The following is a 20,084-nucleotide window of genomic DNA, read 5'->3' on the forward strand; positions in this document are numbered from 1 at the left end:
GTGCTTCCTATGAGCACGTTTTGTGTTCACTTGACATTTTTAGTTTGAGAATAATGCATGACAAATTAAAAAGTTGAGGGACATCAAAAGGATTGTGACATTTCTACTGGATCTTGAGGATAAGACACCTTTCACCAGAGAGAAGAAAGAAGATGTTCCAAGTAGAAGAAGTGACCTAACCAAACACAAAGAAGTATGAAAGTATGCAGCTTAACAATGTTTTATATTCTTGCAGGTTTGGAATAGTCCTAGCCAGGACACCTCCTAAGCTTGGGCAGAGAGATAAAAAAACAAGGCCCATGGCCAAGTAGAATAGAGAACTGGGTCAAAGGAAGGTGGTGCAAGATGCCAAAGAGAGAAGCTGTTCCTCATTGTTTTTGGACTTTGCTCATGTTATTTTTCCCAGCAGTCACTGCTGCCTGCTTGATCATTAGCACCCAAGCATCTTGTTTGTTTCCACCAGACGGAAGTAATATACAATTATGCAAATCATCTTAACTCCAAGTAAGGAATCACAGTCCAGTCAATAATGTTGATGCATTATGAAAGGGCAGCTCCTCCTGGAAGAAATAACACGAAGAGCCGATCATAAGCAAACATTTTGAAGCCTGCAGAGGACTGGTCCCTGCAGCGCAATCTATTATCATATTTCCACATAATTAGTTTGTTTTCCACTTGAAATCAGAAAACGATTCGACATTGCCTTCCCTGCCTCGGGATGGAAGAGCATCTAGTGGAATTCTCCTGCGAAGGTTCATATGGTGAATAATTAGTGAGAATTAATCTGTGCAAATTAAAGTTTAGAATATTGTACTACTCATGAATAGTGCATGGGACAGTTGAGTGGAGGAAGAAAAGAGCCGCACTTCCATGGCAGACGATCCTAGATGACTGCTGGCAATCCGTTTTTTAATCAGTGCTGTGCAAGCCAGAGGGTTGGATACGGCTACAGGCCGTGGAGAAATGCTGTCAGAGTTTTACAGACAGGATAAGGAATCGATCCAGAGATGCCTATATCTGTGCCTGTTGTGTTAGTTTTTATCTGGGAGGGATGCACTACCATCAGAGGGACTTTCTTCATTCAATGCTGATGGTGTTTACTATTTTAATTCTAGCACCTGCCTTATGTCTTCCATTTTATTTTCCCATTTTATTGACGAGGAAACTAGGACTTAAAGAGGCACAGTGAGTGACTGGAGTCACCAGCTTCTAAGTGGAGACACTGAGACTAGAGGCAAGTCTTTCTATTGGCAAAGCCAATAGCTCAAGGGTAAAAACTCCAGCAAGAACAGGAACCCAACTGATGGAGTTTCAATTTTTTAATCTCTCTAAGTATCTGTTTTCCCAATTAAAAAACAGATCTGACAAAGTTGCATATTTCATGAAGTTTTTCGAGGGTTGCATGAAACAACACATATAAATCCCTCATACAGTATCTGCATTTAGTAATGATAGACTAGTTATTTATAAGATCACCAAAGATTAAAGACTTGGGAGAAGACATAGAGTTGGAACAAGTCAAGTTGGTGGGCACTTTGTTCAAAATATTAATAGAATTGCTTTCTCACAGATTACTCTGACACTCAAAAACATAAGTACTCACCAAGCCTTGAAAATAACCTCCTCCAATGATTTCAGGAAAGTTATAACCCATTTTTCCTATGGCTCTATGGTGGCAATTTTCCTAAGCATCTGTACCCTGTACCTGAAAATAAATTCAAATGGAAAATTTGCAAATGATCAGATTTAATGTCTCCAATAATTAAGTAGCAGGAAAAATGGGACAGCAGGAACACACAGCAGGGGAACTTTTTTTTTTTTTTTTAGATGTAAAAGCAAAGGTTTTTTTTTTTTGTAGATTACAGAAAGGTTTTATTTTTCATGGCTGCAGCACACTTGAGCAATAGTTGATTATGATTACTAGAACAATATGGTCACCAGAGCTGGGAATATAGTAAAAGTAAAAGCACATTTTCAAAGAAACAGTTTATTTTCTTCACTTCCCTCTGGTTATAAATGTAAACCTTGATAAAAGAGAGAAAAGTATGCAAAAGTAGAAAGAAAAGACTTACTATAACCTTAAGAATTTTTCCTGTTAACATTTTTGACATTTTGTGTGTTAGTTTTTTCCAAGTTTTTTTGGAAGGGGACATATTTTTCCATAATTGTTCTTTTTCCATATCTGTAATTTAATTTTTTGTTTTTACTGATGGTGTTTTTTTCCAAGGGTTCTAAAAATGAAAGCCTGTCTTTTAAAGTAAAGCACAGTCAATATTCAGAATATTAATTACTCTTAAAAACAAGGAATTGTTTTCAGATTCAAAGATCACCTTTTGTTTCTTTCTCAGAGAGAGTGGTTTCCAATCCAAATGAACATTTGCCTCTCAGGCATCTGTTGGATTTGGAAGAGGTTTGCAGATTGAGTTGAGAAATGGTCATTACAGTTAAGCTGCAACTTCAATCTTGAAAATGAATGAATGGATCCAGTCCAGTCCTTTGGCTGGGACCCAGTCTTTAAAATCCAGCAGAACAATGAGGATATGGCTTCGCAGCCAGCTGGTATCAGACTTGGGCAGGGAGAGTGTCAAAATATTAGTGACTTTTTTACATTTGTCAAAGCTGAGGCCAATACAAGAAATGCAGACAGCTTGCAAATGTGGGTTGTGCATCAAAGGGTTTTATGTGTGTGTGTGTGTGTGTTTTTTTTCAATCTTGCCCACCGGATGTCAACATTTCCTTGCTTTCAGAATATATCTACAGCAAATACAGAATAAAATCTATTTTACTTTGAATATGAAAGCGGTTATATATTTATCACCAACACATCAACCACTAATTTATTATACCAGGGCAGTGTACTCAACTGGAATAAAGGGGCCATCAGCATTTCCATGGAAATCCCTCCTTTTCTTTCCTCGGTTTGTAACTCATCTGCTTACTCAGTTGTTCCTGAACCTGGCAGGCAAGGTCTCAGTGGGAGAATAAATATATTTATACAAAATGTTTAAGAAAGGCTGCCCACATTGAGGTAGAAAAATAAGCATATGCTAGTGCTGTCTGGCACTCTCTTTGCAATTCCTGTATCTCTCCAAAAGAGAAAAAAAAATCTGCAACAGAACATTTTTATTTTATTTTTAAAAGAAGCATTGCTGGCAGCCAATGTGCAATATGGGCTTGATGATTTTTTTTCCTCCTCTTTATCTTTCCCTTTGCCCTTTTCAAAGAAAACTATATAGGAAAACAAGCTCATTGCTTCCAGAATAGAATAAAATTAGTTATTAACATCCATAGGTCACAGAGATGTCTCTTTCTCTACTGTTCTTCCACATCCTTGGGATGAAAGTGAGTTTTAAGGGCCCATGATAATCCCATGGTCTATGCACATAGGAGAGGCAGAGTGGAGTTACACCCTAGACCTGTGCTGCTTCCCTCCATTACTTGTGAACTGTGTCAGCTTAGACATATAAATCTTGCTAAGCCTCTTTCTTCACTGGCAAAATACTAAATACCCATCTTGGGATTTTATTGAGTGTTGAGTAGCCCTGTGTCTGGAACCACGAATAATAGAAAAAAATAATAAATAACATTTCTACAATATTTATAGTTTATAAAACACAACTTAGTCATTAGGCCAATCTAGCATCAACTAGTGAACTAGTTATTATTATAATTCTTCCCATTTTTCTGATGAGAAAACTGAAGGTTAAGTAACTTGCTGAGAGATAGAGCATTTTGAGTGACTGACCAGATCTAAGAAATGCACTGATGATGTGGGACAGTGTTGAACTTTTCCTGGGCCCTGTGTTCCTGGAAAATAGCAAAGGTCAAGAAATCTCTTCAACCTAGTATATTCTGACAAATAGCCCACTGCAGTGGATCACCTTCCCACATGACTTGCATGTCACCCTTGCTTACTTATGACAAAGGCAGACTTAGAATCCTGTGAATTCCCACTCTTTGTCTCAGAAATGATCAGATGAATTGTCTCTTGCAATGATCAGTTGGAACAAAGTGCCCACCAACTTGACCTATTCCAACTCTATGTCTTCTTCCAAGTCTTTAATCTTTGGCCCCCAACTTACAACACCACCACCAACAGCGCTTCCTGAGTGGCCTTTACTGAGAAGAGAGAACATCAATTGTCCCATCAGAGCCACCACCCCCCATTCATCCCTTCAGCCCACTCGGGTCCATTGTAGCGGTCTTTATTTCAACCTGTCAGGGAAAAGCCCCTTCCTCCCTGTCATGCGGGATGCTCGCAGATGTGAAGGTCAAAGCCTTCTTTCTTGTGCAGTAGGGCCCCATTCCTTATGATAAGATTTCTTGAATAAAATCTCTCCTTGCTTAAGCCCAGATTTGTTTTTTTTTTATTTGATGTGTTTGTAATAATATTAATGATTGCTAACATATGTGTAGCTCTTAGAATTAATAAGCATTTTCACAAGGATCGTAACCTCTATTTGTATAGTGCTAAATGACGATGTTTTTAAAAAATGCTTCTCCATTAATTAACTTTTCAAAATGATTCTTCATCATCCGTAGGACACTATTATTCTCCTTGAAAAATAATTCCACTGGGGACGAGAAATAAAATGGCTTCTCCAAAGCCAAAAAGACTAGTAAATGGGAATAAAATGGACAATTCTAAACAAAAACACCAACCTGTTTCACTTACTTTATGAACAGAAGCTAGGCTGAGTTTGCACTAATTTGAAAAAAGGTTGGTCTTTTGTGGAGTGGCAATAAAGATACAGACGTTGGTCTCTTCACTTGCATAGTTCCCTTTCAAAACCAATTATTTTTGTGATTATGTCAAGGTATATCCTGGTGTTGTATCAGACCTACAAATAATTTTTTAAGTGAAAAAAAGAAAGAATTTTACTTTACAAATAAGAAGGATTAGAAGTAACATATATTCATGTTTAAATCAACAGTTAATTAGTATTCTGCATCATAGGATTTCTTTTAAAAATCACTTAAAGTGTGTTTCAATTGCTTAATGGAAAAAAAAAACAAATTTTGATTTCTAGTTTTATTTTCTTTTTGTTGAGAGACCTCCCCCAACCAACCAATCAAGTCCCTCAAAACCTGGATCTACTATTGTGAAAAGTGCCAACACATTGTGTTTTTACTCACATGGTTATTGTCTCACAAAAATCACTCTTTCCAGGCAGTACAATACCAGATTTTCCACAAAGATCAATTTTTATTAAGTCATTATTTTCAAAGTGTATCTTGCATAATAGTAATTTTGTTGGAATTAACAAGTGAGTCAGAGAGAGAGAGAGAGAGAGAGAGAGAGAGAGAGAGAGAGAGAATTGGTAGTCATATGAAGGGAAATCAGTAAGTTTAAAAATGGATTTTTTTTAATTCTTAGGATTCCTCAGGCACCTTCATTTGTTAAGCCATATAATGATTCTCAATAATTCTTTTTGACTGGAACATCCCCTTGTATTAATTTTCCCAAGAATATCTTTAAAATATTCTGGGGAATATTGCTCAACCACAAAGAAGAATGACATTATGACATTTGCCAGTAAATAGATGGATCTGGAGAGCATCATACCAAGTGAATCAAGCCAATCCCCCAAAAACCAAAGATGGAATGTTTTTCTTTGATTTACGGAAGTTAACCCCGAATAAGGGAAGGGATGGAAGTTCAGTGAAATAGACAAAGGGGAAAAGGGGAAGAGAGAGATGTGAAAAGGAAAGACAGTGGAATTAATCTGAAATAGCCTTTTTCTGTACTGTACCTATATAAATATACCACAGTGGATCTCAACATCATGTTCAACTGCAAGAAATTAATTTTTAAAAATAACTATAGGTGAATGGCATAAAGATCAATAGAGGGAAGGGAGCAGGGGGTGGTAGGAGGAAAGGAGAAGGAGGGGTTCTGGAGACTGAATTAGAACAAGTATATCCCAAACCTTTATAGTTATATCAACATGGATTCTCCTGTCATGTATAACTAAAAATAACCAATAAATAAACAAATACTTTCAAAAGCGTTTTTAAAAAATATATAATGCAGGGCAAAAAAATGAGCAAATAAAAAACCTTTATGCCTTAGGATAAATCCATTAAGCAAGTGGATTTAGATCTTCAGCAATTCAAAAGAATACCAGGGAAAGCTAAATTTGGATAAGCAATCAGTGAGGAGCCTTAGACCTGGTAATACTTTGGTGAGTGGCTCAGGTAGAGCTCCCAGTGCCTGGTAGCATTAGTCTTTAATAGGAAACAGCCCAAGATGACACAGGGACCTGAGAGACAGAAGTCCTCCAAGAAGGAAGTTCAGCAGACACAGCTTCACCCACTGGAAGGGCAGAACTAGTATGTGTGGAACACTTTTTAGCTAAAATACTGCTATTTTAAAAAAATTCTCATTGGTTTTCTTATAAAACAGCTATAGTTTGGGGAAAAGAGTTTTAGGCATAAATTCTAATAAATATAATTTTGTTAGACTCCTTTGCTCTTCCACCTCTAGGTGTATGGAACCAAACAAAGCTCTTTACCTCCTGAGACTCAGTTTCCCCACTTTCAGTGAGGTATCTATAATATCTACTCAGAAGTTTGTAACACAGAAACAGTAGAAGAGGAAGATCAGAGAGCAACATCTGTCAGAGTGCTCAAAATTTACTTGTAGGAACCAAACCACACTCTCAGAGGTAGAGATTTTATGATTTCCATTGTTTAAAAGAGGAAACAGCAGAGTCCAGAAAGCTGACTTCCTTGCTTAGTCTTACTCTGCTAAAAGCAGAAGAGCAGAGGCTCAAATGTAGGATTACTGATTTTGGACTCTGTCTTCTTGACACATGTGTTTCTTTCCATAAGTTTGCACTGGGTCAATCCTAAAAAAGAGTCATAAGATAACTAGAGGGTAGCTGAAGCCATGATAATTTGGATCTCCTCAGAGAAAGGAGCGAATCTTGTCATTCAGCACATGAGGAACCTACAAGGCAAACTCAAGCTCCTTTGTGCCCATGAAAGACACCCATGGTCTGGCTTCTCTCCACTTTCCCACATGCCCAACTTGCCACTTCTTCACCTTGTTTTTGAAGTTCCAATCTTATTAAACTTAAACTTCCCAGAATGTATCTGCCTTCTACATTTCCCTGGGTTTGTCCTACTGCATAAGCCTTCTTTTCTCACCCCACCCACCCACACACACCATTTTGTCCAAGTCAATTCTTACTCTTCTTTTATGATTCAATTTACCTGATGCCTCCTGAATACTTTCTCTGACCCTCTTTGGCCAGGTTCAAGGAACTCCTCTCCGTATACATAGCAACTTGCTCAAATATCTACTGTAACACTGATCACAGTAATGTATAAGTTCTGGTTTATATGTCTCATCACCTACCTGTTTCTTATGGAAATTTTGCTGCAAGTAAAAGAATAACCTACTCAAAATTCTCTTAAGGTTTCATTGAAATGGGAAACAAAAATGAATAAGCAGAACTTAGGAAGGTCAAGAGTGGAATCTTTCCAGAGACCATTACAACTTGAATTCATGGACATCTTTTTTATAACAATTTCACAATTCAGGGGCCAACTTCCCTAGTCTTTGTTCCTTGAACTCCATCTTTTGAGAAACAGAAGCTGACTGTATGAGGTCAGGTGTTTACCAATAAACCAACCTCTATGTCCAGAAGAGGTAATATGTGAATATTAATGAGGAAACTGGACCCATCCCTTCATCAGGGATGGAAGCTTCTTCCAAGAAGCAGTGTACTAGCTGGACAGAGATCTTGATCATATAAATTGGAGACAGAGAGCTCTGGAGCATGAATACTGTCCTAACCATCTCTGTAACTCTACAGCTTGCAAGTGAGAGAATATCGCAGGCAGCCTATAAATATAAATAATGAGTGATGACTTTCACCATTTAGAAAGGCAGTGGCACTCCTTAAGTCCAGCGGCCTCCCCAACCCCACCCCCCTCCGCCAATAAATGAGACCTTGAGTTACGAGAGATTAATTTCATTTGGCTATCAGGCAGGAGTGCTCACTTGGCAATTTTTAAATGCAAATCCAATTGTGGATTGCTCACAAAGTAATTTTGCCTTATTTTCTTCTCTTTTTTGAACGAATTGACTAGGATGCAATTCCCAAGGATAATGACCACAACCAGTTATATTAAAATGTCAGATACAAAGTAGAAGTAATTATCCACCCTTCAAGAAAATCTTGATGTATGGAGCCAAAAACCCATTATATAGTCCATTCATCAACATTTATTGAATACCCACAATGTACACAATATTGTACTAAATGCATAGGAAGCTTTCAAAGGAAGGTGAAGACCAGCTCTTGCCCTTATAAGTAGAGAGAGTTGGCTAGAATAAATTGTTTATGACTAGGGAACAAAGTATAGTTAACAAACTCACACTGTGCTCATACAGTATACTTTGCTCAATGTTTGAAAGAACAGAAAGACCTAGCTGAATAAGAAACAATTAAGAAGAAAAAGCAGTAGGTATTCATTCAAAATACCTATTAAGCAACAATTATGTACTACATATTGTTCTAGGTAAGTGAGATATTCGTGTGAGACTTGTATCTTACTGAAGAAAAACAAACAAATATGACAGTTTCATGCAGGAATAAGAGATATGTGGGAAATAAAATAAGATGATGCAATAAAAGTGTTATATTACTTTAAAGCAGTTTCTTCAGTTAGGGTAGTCAGGGAAGGAGTCTCTGAGTTGAATCCATGATAAGGAGGAACTGGCCATGAAGATGTTTCAGGCTTAAGGAACACCAAGTGCAAAGCCCATGGGAAGGGAACAAGCTGTTTTCAAGAAAAGAACGAAGATATGCAGTGAAAATGAATTACCAAGGAGAAAAGTCACGGAGACAGACAATAGCCAGAAGATGTCAAATTTGCAGGATGCAATAGGAAGTTTGCATTGGTTTTTAAATGTAGTGGAACATCATTGGAGGGCTTAATGTAATAAAGTAACTTCATGTAAATTTAGAAAGATCACTGTCACTGTTTTGGAGAGAATGAAGTATGGATTATAGGAGTTTAAAAGATCTATGAGGAAGAAAATGTGGATTTTATTTAGTAGTCCAAATGGATGATCTACTGTGATGGTGGAGAGGATAGGGAGAAGTAGACAGAATCTAGATGTATTTTAGACTTATAGATGAATAGAACATAAAGGCATGGAGGAAAAATGAATCATGGAAACACGTTGGAATTTGAACTTACCTGCAGATGTGCCATCACCTGTGAGGTAAGTAACTTTGTTGTGGCTATCCAAACTTTGGATTGGTGAAGGTGGAATTTGAGATGCCAAGTGGAACCACCAAGTAGTTAAGATATATATATATATATATATATATATATATATATATATATATATATATATATATATCTTAAACATACTCTTTTTAATGGCTCAGACATATTTTTTGTCAAGCTATCTTCAAATGCTTGCAACAAGAAGATATAGGTCTATTTGCAGGTGTTTGTGACAATGAAACTCAGAGCTTGACTGCTTCATAAAGCATTTCGGAAATATAGATGTCCCGGTTTCATTCCAAGCACTTTTTTTTTTCAATTTTTTGGGGTTTTGTTGTAGATGGACAGAATGTCCTTATTTTGTTATGTGGTGCTAAGGATTGAACTTGGTGCCTCACAAGTGCTAGGCAAGTGCTCTGCCTCTGAGCCATGCCCCAGCCCCCCACCAAGCACTTTTGACTTATTAGGTTTGAATTTTCTATCCATAGTTCAATAATTGGCACATGTGTGTGTGCACTCACATGTTTAATCTTCCCAGGTGATTTTGATATTGAGAATCACTGTTTTACAGGACAGATTCAGGATGAATGAATAAAATTAATATCCTCTGGTACTCCAGTAAGAATTGGAGAAGCTGTTTGGGAATCCTGTGTGAACTGCAAAGGCCTTGAACTGAAGCATATTGTGGATAACATTTCTAGGTCTTCGTTCTCCAACTTAAAACATTGTATTGGCTATTACCCTATAATTTACCATATATCATTCCTGATCACCCCCATGATACCCTTTAATGCTTTGTATACCTTTTCTATAGGTAACATGATATATTTCTGCAAGAGTCTTAATGTAGTTCATCAGAGAGAAAGGGCCAGAGAGAAAGTATTTTAGGCTTTGTTGGATATATGGTCTCTGTCACAACTACTCATCTCTGCACTTATGGTGGAAAAAAAATAGCCATAGGTTATAGATAAATGAATTAATATGGCTATATTCCAATAAAGCTTTATTTAACAACTCAGGCATGGAACAAGATTTGTCTTGCAGGCCAGGTTTTCAAATCCTGATGTAATAATATCCCCTACTGGGTATGGTGAAAGTGTCTAGTGGTTACCCTTATGTGCAGATAAAGCCTGGGTTTATCTGGAGCACCTTTTCAATATCCTTAATAAATGCTTTATTTCATAAGATTTTCATAAAATTTTAACAGCATGGGATAAGAAGGTAAGATAATATAGGCACCTTCAAGTTGAGGGCAAAATTTGCATCATTTCTTTTGGTAGTACTCTCATTATATATTATGGACCGTGAAGTAGCATTGTGATAGGAAAATATCCCAAACTGGGAGATGATGTAATACTTAAACATACTATTTTTAATGGCTCAGGCATTATTATCCCTACTTTAAGAAGTAAAGTAACAGTAGTATGACATGCCTTATTGGTTTATTGTGATGACCAAATGCTATAAAAATTAAACACAGAGAAAATATCTTGAAGTCATAAATAGACGTAGATATCAATGTATGTTTAAGTATAGAAGAACTATTGATACATGAATAAATATATGTAATAAATACAGACATGAGCGAATGGTCAGCTCTTGGTCACTGGAAGTGTTGAAGTGGAGACCATGTATCATTGTTGATAAAAAGAATAAGTGAGACCAGAAATGTTCTTCACTTTTTATATTTGCACACTAAGGACAGAGTCAAGATGCTTAAGTCCTGCCTGATACTTTATCAAAGGTTCCTGTTAAGGCTAGGTTGAATATTTTGTCTTATGAAGGCAACATAAGTGAGGATCGGGGACTTTAAAACCACACAGGCATGAACTGATCTTTCAGCTCTTCCATTTCATTCTTTGTCCTTTTGCTTTACCTCTCTCATTTATTTAAAAGGGAACATAATCCCTAAAAGGTTTAAATTATGTTGTATATAGATGGAGGAGTAGACATGGATACAGATAATGTAGATACATAAAGCAAGTGGCACAGAGCAGATGTCACTTCCCCTCCCAGCACTTTATTTTTATTCTGAATACCCCTATCCATTCCATGTGTCATTCCAAATAATGTTTCCACCTTAATCCTCCCACTTTCTTCTTCAGTAGCAAAATATAAAGTTTCTCTCGAGTGCTCACTGACATTACCAGGCATCTGAACTATCCAATGTGACATACAAAAAACTTTAATGTGTAGACATGCTAATCAGAAGGGAAATGTCAAATCTGCATATATTTCAAGTGACCCAACAATATTTACCTTAGAGCTAAGTCTCCTAATTTTCTGACAATTGCCTCATTGAGGAAGTGACTCACGCAGCATACCCAGCCCCATTTGGTAGGAGAACTTCACCTCAGACTGGTTTGAAAGCATCAAAAAGATGAATGTCACTGCCTTGCAGTTAGTAACAAGGCTAATTTGATGTGACAAATGATGTTGATTTTGAAAGGGTCAGTAACCATTAGAACTGCTGAGGACAAAGAGTGCCTTGAAGCTGGATAAAAACTGAATATTTAAACAGTTTGTTATGCAAATCTACCTCCTACCTGTCAGGAGTGGTAAAGCCCAGGGTTATAGGGCTGGTGGTGAGGCCAAACCCAGGACTGGTGGCTGCCTGGCACAGCCCAGACTCAGGCACAAAGGGGCGTTCAGCCCATGCAACCCTGCTCCGGTGCACCCAGGTGGATATTGGGTGATCAGTCTTTGCAAGAAGTTCAGAACCTCCACTTTCCATCTCTCATGTTCCCTTCTCCAAGGCCATTCAAGAAAGAAGCATGAACTGAGTTCCAAGCAAGCTTCACCCAGAATGCCACCTCCCAAATCAGCAAATGACCTCTCAAGGTACAGAAAAGAGATAAGTGGACCCTCCTGAAGGCTAAATGACATCTTCAAGGGAAGTCAGCCCTTCAAAATAGTACGGCCTTCTTCTTACCCTGTATATGTATGGAAAAGCTACGACTTCTGTCTCTTTTTTAATGAGAGGACTAATTGCTAATCATAGTAGTATTTTGGTTTGATTGTTTCTTTTTTTAAATCAAAAGTATCCTTAAGGATGTTTACTTCCTCACATATGCACCACACAGTGACTTCCTGTCTTATGGTGACTTTTGCTGCTATAACAGAAAGCCTCGGAGTGGGAGATTGTAAACAAAAAGTACTCTGTGTCATGGTTCTGCCGACTGGTAAGTTCTAGAACATGGCACCAGCATCTGGGGAGGGTCTTCATGCTTCATCATCCCCTGCAACAAGGTGGAGGCAGAAGAGAAGGAGTCAGAGAGGAAGAAGGGGCCAAACTCACCTTCTTTATCACTAACACATTCTTGTACTCCATTCATGAGGTGAGTACCCAGTCACCTCTTGAAGGTTCCACCTCCCAACACTGGTGCCTTGGGATTAGGTTTCCAACACATCAAATTTGGGGGTATACCTTCAAACCATAGCATTTCCCCTCACTATTTGTTCCCTAAGGAAGTCTGTCTTTTGGGCACACTATAGCCCCCTTTCCCACTCTGAACTCTGCAATGGGAAGGCAATGTTCTGTCCCTTTTTGTTTGGATGTTTTCAAACATTGTCATACACATGTAAAGGATGGACCTTAACTGTGACATTTCCTGGCTAGAGCCTGAACCAAGAAAGTTTTCTTCACGTTAGGGACAAAAATGGGAATTAGATATTCTTGTACAAGTCTGTTGAGCATCCCAACATCTGAAGTAGTGCAATGGTATCAGGTGTTAATCTCACTCCCAATATTGTGCTTCCTACACTCAATTTGTGATTGTTGAATTGGTCATGGAGGGCCTATGAGCCATGGTGAGAAATTTGGCAGTACTCTGAGAGAGACATGAAGCCACTGGAGAATTCTGAGCAGTTTCTTATTTTACAACTTGTAGACAACAATATGCCCTCAGAGGGCCATTTTGAAATAATATATGTAAAGCACATGGTTTAAGTCCTGTTACATAATTGGTACATAATAAATGTTAGTTACTGCCATTATGAACATTAAATTCAGAGCTTTTTTACCTTGGCCTTTTCATTATATTTTATTTCCTTTCTCTTTTTTTTTGGTGGAAGGAGGGTACATAATAAATTAAAAGGATGTCCTTGCTCTTGTAAGACTGATACAAATTTCAGAATAGTCTAACAAAATCTAACAGTTCCAGACGACACATGCTTTTAGCAACTGAACCAAAGCCAGATTCTTGTTTTTAATATCTTCATGCTGAGAGCTAAAAGAACATTTTGGGACGGAAGGGAAGTTAAAGTGGAATATGATTGGCCTTTGCACATTAATTCAATCAACAAATGTATATAAAATTCACCTATAAAGTACAATGGCTTTGAACTCAGAAGTCCTATTTGAATGTCAGTTCTGCTATTTATCTGATATGTGACTGTGAACTTGTTTCAATTTCTCAAGTCTATTTCCTTATCTTGAAAATGGGAATACACTTGTTTTAAAAACAAGAGAGAATTTGTTGTAGGGTTTTAAAAGATAAAATAACATAGTACTTTTCAGTGGGCAAGATCATGGAATAATAATAATTTTTATGTGCCCATTATATGGGCATCCATTTTCCTAAATGAATTACTTGCTAAATAGAAATGATTTGGTTCAAAATTCTACAATTCAGGAAATTTTAATTTTTCACAATCAAGTACCTATTAGTTAAAAATCCCCTGCCAATTCTTGCAAAGGATAAACACCTAAATAATGGCTGGCCCAATCAGAGTCCTGAATGTTGACTCCACCCAGCAAAGAATTCTGCATGACCTATAAAAGGGAAACTCCAGGTGATGACCTCAGTTCTCAGAATAAGGATATAAAATATACCCTAAGCCCATATCTCACCTGCTTTCATTAGTTTTTAACCCCTATAATAATTCTTAAAGTAAATATTAATATGTCTAATTTTCTGATGAGGCACCCTAAGGTGAATTAATTTATCCAATGTTTTCCAGTCATTAAGTGGTAGAGATGATTTCACATTTCATATAATTTTGATAAAGATCTGTCCAGCAGGTACATAGAGTCAAATACTACTCTAGGTATTGGGTTAATAGTGGACAAGGATGTGTATGGTTTGAACCTAGATCTGACCTTCTCCAAAAGCTCAATCTGCCCATCAAACCCATCAAATCATTGCATTAGTCCAATGTGTGGCTACGCACCTGACAGCAGTTCAATGAGTCATGATGTTCCCATGATACCATTTTCAATCCCTTTATGATTTAATCAGGACACTTGCTTAAATTAAAATATAGCTTAGTCATGCATATGCTCTTTCTTCCCCAACATTTATTTTTCCATGCGGCTGTCACTTTTGCAAACTGGCTTGATTTACATAGATATTTTATCCAGAAATAAATTGAATTAACAATTTAAAATGCAGAACAGAAAAGGCTGCCAGTGTGCTAATAGCTCTATTTCTCTGATTAAGAGGACTTTCTCCAGGATGGATCAAGGACAGAACTTTCTTCAGCCTAAAATTCATTTTGACAATGGTCTCAGGAAAGGTAGATTCTAGAAGAACACTACAGTGACTGAGCAACAGACATCCACTTAGGTTCCAATACCACTCACTCTCATGTTTTCTTTCACGTGTCCTTTCCCAACTTTAAGTCATTCTTTCATGTCCCCCAAACCAGCTTATGAGACCCTATTGGAGAGTGTCTTCACCCACTTTGTGATGCTATTACAGAATACCTGTTATGGTTTAGATATGAGATGTCCACCAAAAGTTCATGTTTGAGAAAACACAGTAACATTCAGAGGCGAAATGATTGGGTCATGAGAGCTTTAATTTAATCAGTGCATTAATCCACTTGAATGGATTAACTAGGAGGTAACTGTAACTGTAGGCAGGCAGGGTGTGGCTGGAGGAAGTGTGTCCTTGAGAACATGCCTTTGGGGTTTCTATTTTCTCCTGTTGAGTGGAGCTCTCTGTCCCTCTGATCCCTGGTGCCCATGTCCTGAGCTGCTTTCTCTTCCTCCATGGACCTTCTGCCTCACCTTGGACCCAGAACAATGGAGCTGGCCATCTATGAGCTGAGAGCTCTAAATCCATGAGCACCAAGTAAACTTTTCTTCCTCTAAAATTATTCTTGTTGGGTCTTTTGATTACAGTGGTGAAAAGGCTGACTAAGACAATACTCAAGATTGAATAACTTATAAATTTATTCCTCAAAGTTCCAGAGGCTTGGAAGTCCAAGATCAAGGTGCTGGCATTTGATCAGGGACTTCACAAGGCAAAAGACAGAAGGGCAAGAGAGAACAAGCTCACTCCCACAAGCCCTTTTATAGCAGCATTAATGTATTTATGAGGATTTATTAAATGCTTCGTGTGTAATTTCTCTCTGTCAAGAATAATCATAGGCACTCCCACTTGTTGTGTCCTCATAAGGCAGTTATTACTGCTATTCACATTTCACACACAGGGAAATGAAGGTTCAGAGACATCCACTCTTTGTTGTTCAACATCCCAGGACCAGTAAGTGGTGGAGCTGAAAACCGATTTCAGGACAGATTTTAAAGCCCATGTTCTTTCCACCAAATTATGTCGTCTCCTTTATTAAGTGTTGGTGGATGACTATCCTAATTGTAGGACGGTAGGTAACTGGGGCATCAAATGGGGTCTCTAGTAGCTCAGAGCACTAACCATCTGGCCCCGATTATAATTGACCATACGGATTCATATATGACTATTCATCCTATAAATATATGTTTCTCTTTTATTTTTACATAGTTAAACACATAAAAGCAAGGGAAATAGTATGGAAGAAAATGTATAATGCAAAATTTAAATGACCTTCTTATTATGAATATAGTTTTAGTTACTTTTACCTCTTGTTCCCTAGTCTCCTCATATAAAAGATGATAATTCCATTCCCGATCTCACAGGGATGTAATCTACCTTAGCAACTGTTGTAATGATTGTGGGAAATGTGCAGGAATGATGTCCAGAAAGGGCTAGTTAATTCTAAGTTAGTGCTTCTGCCAGTAACAAGTGAATATTCCTTTTAAAATTTCTGAGTAGAGAATATCCTAGGCACTGTAAGCAGATGCAAAAAATTATATAGAGACAAAAATGGCTAAAACTACTTATAAAAAAACAAACTCTTCATAGAAATCCTTAAATATTTTAAAAATCTGAACTCCAGTCAGATTTTTATACTAGAGGATTTCTAGCATAGGTTTACACATTGTCTAGAGGTCTTCTTCATAGTTGGTGTCAGATTTATCTAATAGTTTACTCTGCTCAGTATACTCCCCCAGCAATACCCACGTGAGCCATTAGAAGAAAGGGGCAGTAGAGGTAAGGTAAAGTCACAAAGATGGGTGATATCTTCTGTCATCAAAATGACTCATGTTCTGATGGTTTGCACCTCCATGTCTCCAGAAGGATAAGGAACTCTGTGAAACCGGAGGAAGGGAAGCTTTCCAATACAATCTGAGATCAGTACCAAGAAGAAATATTTCCATTACAACATGTGGATGAATTGCTATACAATGTTTTCTCCATCTGCCTAAATTTTTAAAAGCACAATAATAGTTTTTTAGAAAAGAATATCAAAGTTCAATATATAAAACTGACAGAAGCAAAATGAATACTATTTATTTGCAGATACAAAGACCAGTCTTATCTATTTGACCTCTGTATTAGCATGCTGGGGCTGCCATAACAAAATACCACAAGCTGTGTGGCTCAAACAATATAATTTTATGAAAATGGGAAGTCCAAAATCAGGGTTCCAGTTCATTGGTTTCTGGTGTGGTCTCTCTCCTTAGCCTACAGATGACCATACTCTCACTATATCTTCACATGACCTTTCCTCTCAATACCGTCGCTAATGATCCCCTAGTTCTGTGGGGGTGGGGGTAGAGCCCCCAAATTATGATCTTATTTAACCTTAATTACCTACTTATAGTCTATGTCTAAAAAAAGTTGCATTGCAAATTAAGGCCTTAACATTGAATGGGGGGGGGGGTGCTAATTCAATTCATACCAGCCTTCTTCTTCCTTCTCATGTGGTCTACAAGGCATTTTTCAGAGACTCCAAGAATCTATAGGGAAAATATCCTGGTCTACATTATCAGTAATAACTTTCCCAATCATGACTAGACTTCACTGCAAAAAATTAAGACCACTGGTATATGTGAGATAAATCAAAGTAGGAAGAAATAATTAGGAAAATTATTTAGGACTCCAGTTGAAATTGTGACCTGAGAGCCGGAAAAGCAGGAAACAGCAAAGTGTCAGTAAAACCACAACACTTGATTTTAACATTGACATTTTCACCTATTCATTATAGACATCCAAGTTCCTTAGTACAAAGAAATCTATCATTTTGTTAAGGCATGAAATTGAATCACATGCTTTATAAAAAAAAGTGTTTAGAAATGAGTTCCTCATTCTACTAATCAAACTACATGCCTAATAACCACACTGCAATACAATAAACTACACCTCCTCACAGACACAGAGCAAGTAGAATTAGTAGATAAATCCTGACTCAGGAACTATGCAAAGCCAAAGACACAGTGGCCCCCACTCTGATGGGCTCCACATTGGGGTCTGATAATGGAAAAAATGAATATCTCCCAATCACAGTCAGCTTCACTCAAAAGCAATAGAACCGCCTGCAGTCACTGGATTCGACAGGCTCCAAAATGCTCCATTGTTAAACTCTTTTTCCTAACAGTCTGTGTGAAAATGCCATATTACATACCCTGAGGTAAGGCCCTTATGAAAATGCAATTTCTATCACAAGGGCAAGATACCATTTGTAAATAAGACTAACAGGATAGGGCTGCATCTAGGCAACATTTTATTTTTTAAAAAAAAGGACATAACACTCTATGAATGAAGGTAATCCTAGCTAATCAGGAAAAGGATCAATAGTCATATCAAGGAATGGCAAATACACATTTAAATATGGGAGCACACATTTGATTCTAGTGCCCAGTGTAGCATGAAGAAAGCAAATTTTTCAAATAGCACACATAAAGATAAGACGTTTCTATATCTGTTCATTTATCTTTTCCTATCCATTAATTCTCAAATACTCAGGTCTACATATTTTGGATACAGCTCTCATAAACTGTATTTATCCTGAGTATGTTTATGTAGCCATTGGCATAATCTTTGTCTTTCAAAATGAGAGATTAGTTCATTTACTTCAGCAAAACATACTTATTTATTTCAATTTATTACTATGATGTTCTTGTATACTTTCTCTTTGACTTAGCTGTTCTGTTTCTTTCTATGTTTTTACTTGTTTGATTTTAAATGGATTTTTTATCATTCCAATTTCTCTCTCTCTACCATATTTCTATTCCTAATTTTTTCAACCTAGAAGCTTAACATTTATTCATATTTTACTAAGGCCTAATTTTATCAGTACCTTTATGCTATTTCTTATCAGTACTCACCCTGTGTACATATGGTATTGTTATGTGTTTTGTTTTTGCATTGTTCTAACACTACTAAAATATTTTTATACAGTCAATATTTATTGGTTTGGTTATCTATTGTTTATAGTTCCACCTTATACCTCAAATCTTTTATCTGAGATAAACTCATGTTTCCTTGAAGTTCATAATTTAGAATTTTATATAATAAAATCTGTGGGTAAAATAAAATTTTGTCTTAAAACAACTTTATTTCCTTTTTTTGGTGTGTGTGGGGGGTACTGGTATTGAACTCAGGAGCACTCGACCACTGAGCTACATCCCCAGCTCTATTTTGTATTCTATTTAGAGACAGGGTCTCACTGAGTAGCTTAGGACCTAGCTTTTGCTGAGGCTGGCTTTGAATTTGCTATCCTCCTGCCTCAGCCTCCTGAGCTGCTAGGATTTCAAGCATGTGCCACTGTGCCTGGCTCCCTTTTATTTTTAAAGATATTTTTATTGGTATTTTAAAGGTATCTTATTCTGTAAGATAAGATCTGTATTTATCCCGCAGCTGTGAAAGATATCATCCCACTGTCTTCTGGCTGCCATTGATGCTGCTTGGAAGTCAGCTGAGAGTTAGGACTCCTTTATAGATAATCATTTTTCTTCTATTTTAAAAACATTGTCCCATTTTATGCACTGCAATTGTAATGTGATGTGAATTTCATCCCAGTTTCCATGTTGTAGGTGTATGTATAGATTTGTTTTTATTTATCTTCTTTGAAATTAATTGGCTTCCTGAATTTGAGGATTTTTTATTTCTTTAAGTTATGGAAAATTCTCAGCCAAGTTTCTTCAAGCACCCCCCTCTTCCTCATTTTATCTCTTCTAATCTAACCACATAATGGTGGTATCTCACACTAGCTATGTCCTTTTCCCCTCTAGTCATATGCTGTTTCAGGTCTATAGTCTAACTTGTTAACTCTCTCCTCGGCTATATCCAATCAGTTATAAAATTTCCACCGTGTCTTTTAAATATTATACGTTCTTTACTTATACCTATTTTTGTGGTTTGTCTCAATTTTATTTGGTCATTTTTTACTTTGCTGATATTTTCAATGTCTTATTTATTTATAATTAATGATTCTGTTCATTTTAGTGATTTGGATTATTGTTCATTAAATATTCACCACCTTCCTCTTCCACATGTGTGGAAGTTTCCCTCATTGCTCCACTGATTTTGAACTTGACTGTGACTTCCTTTGCCCAGTGGAGTATAGTTGGACATGACACACAGTGTGTTTGAGCAGGGCTTGCATTTCTTGGCTTGGTCTCTTGTACTACTGCAATCTACCATAATACAATCAAGTCCCAGGTAGCTGCTGCACCTTCTGTCTGAGTTCCAAAACTGGAAGCCACTGATACAGACCTGAACCAATCT

The sequence above is a fragment of the Marmota flaviventris genome, chromosome 10, assembly GCF_047511675.1.
Source record: "Marmota flaviventris isolate mMarFla1 chromosome 10, mMarFla1.hap1, whole genome shotgun sequence".
In the NCBI taxonomy this organism is placed as follows: domain Eukaryota; kingdom Metazoa; phylum Chordata; class Mammalia; order Rodentia; family Sciuridae; genus Marmota; species Marmota flaviventris.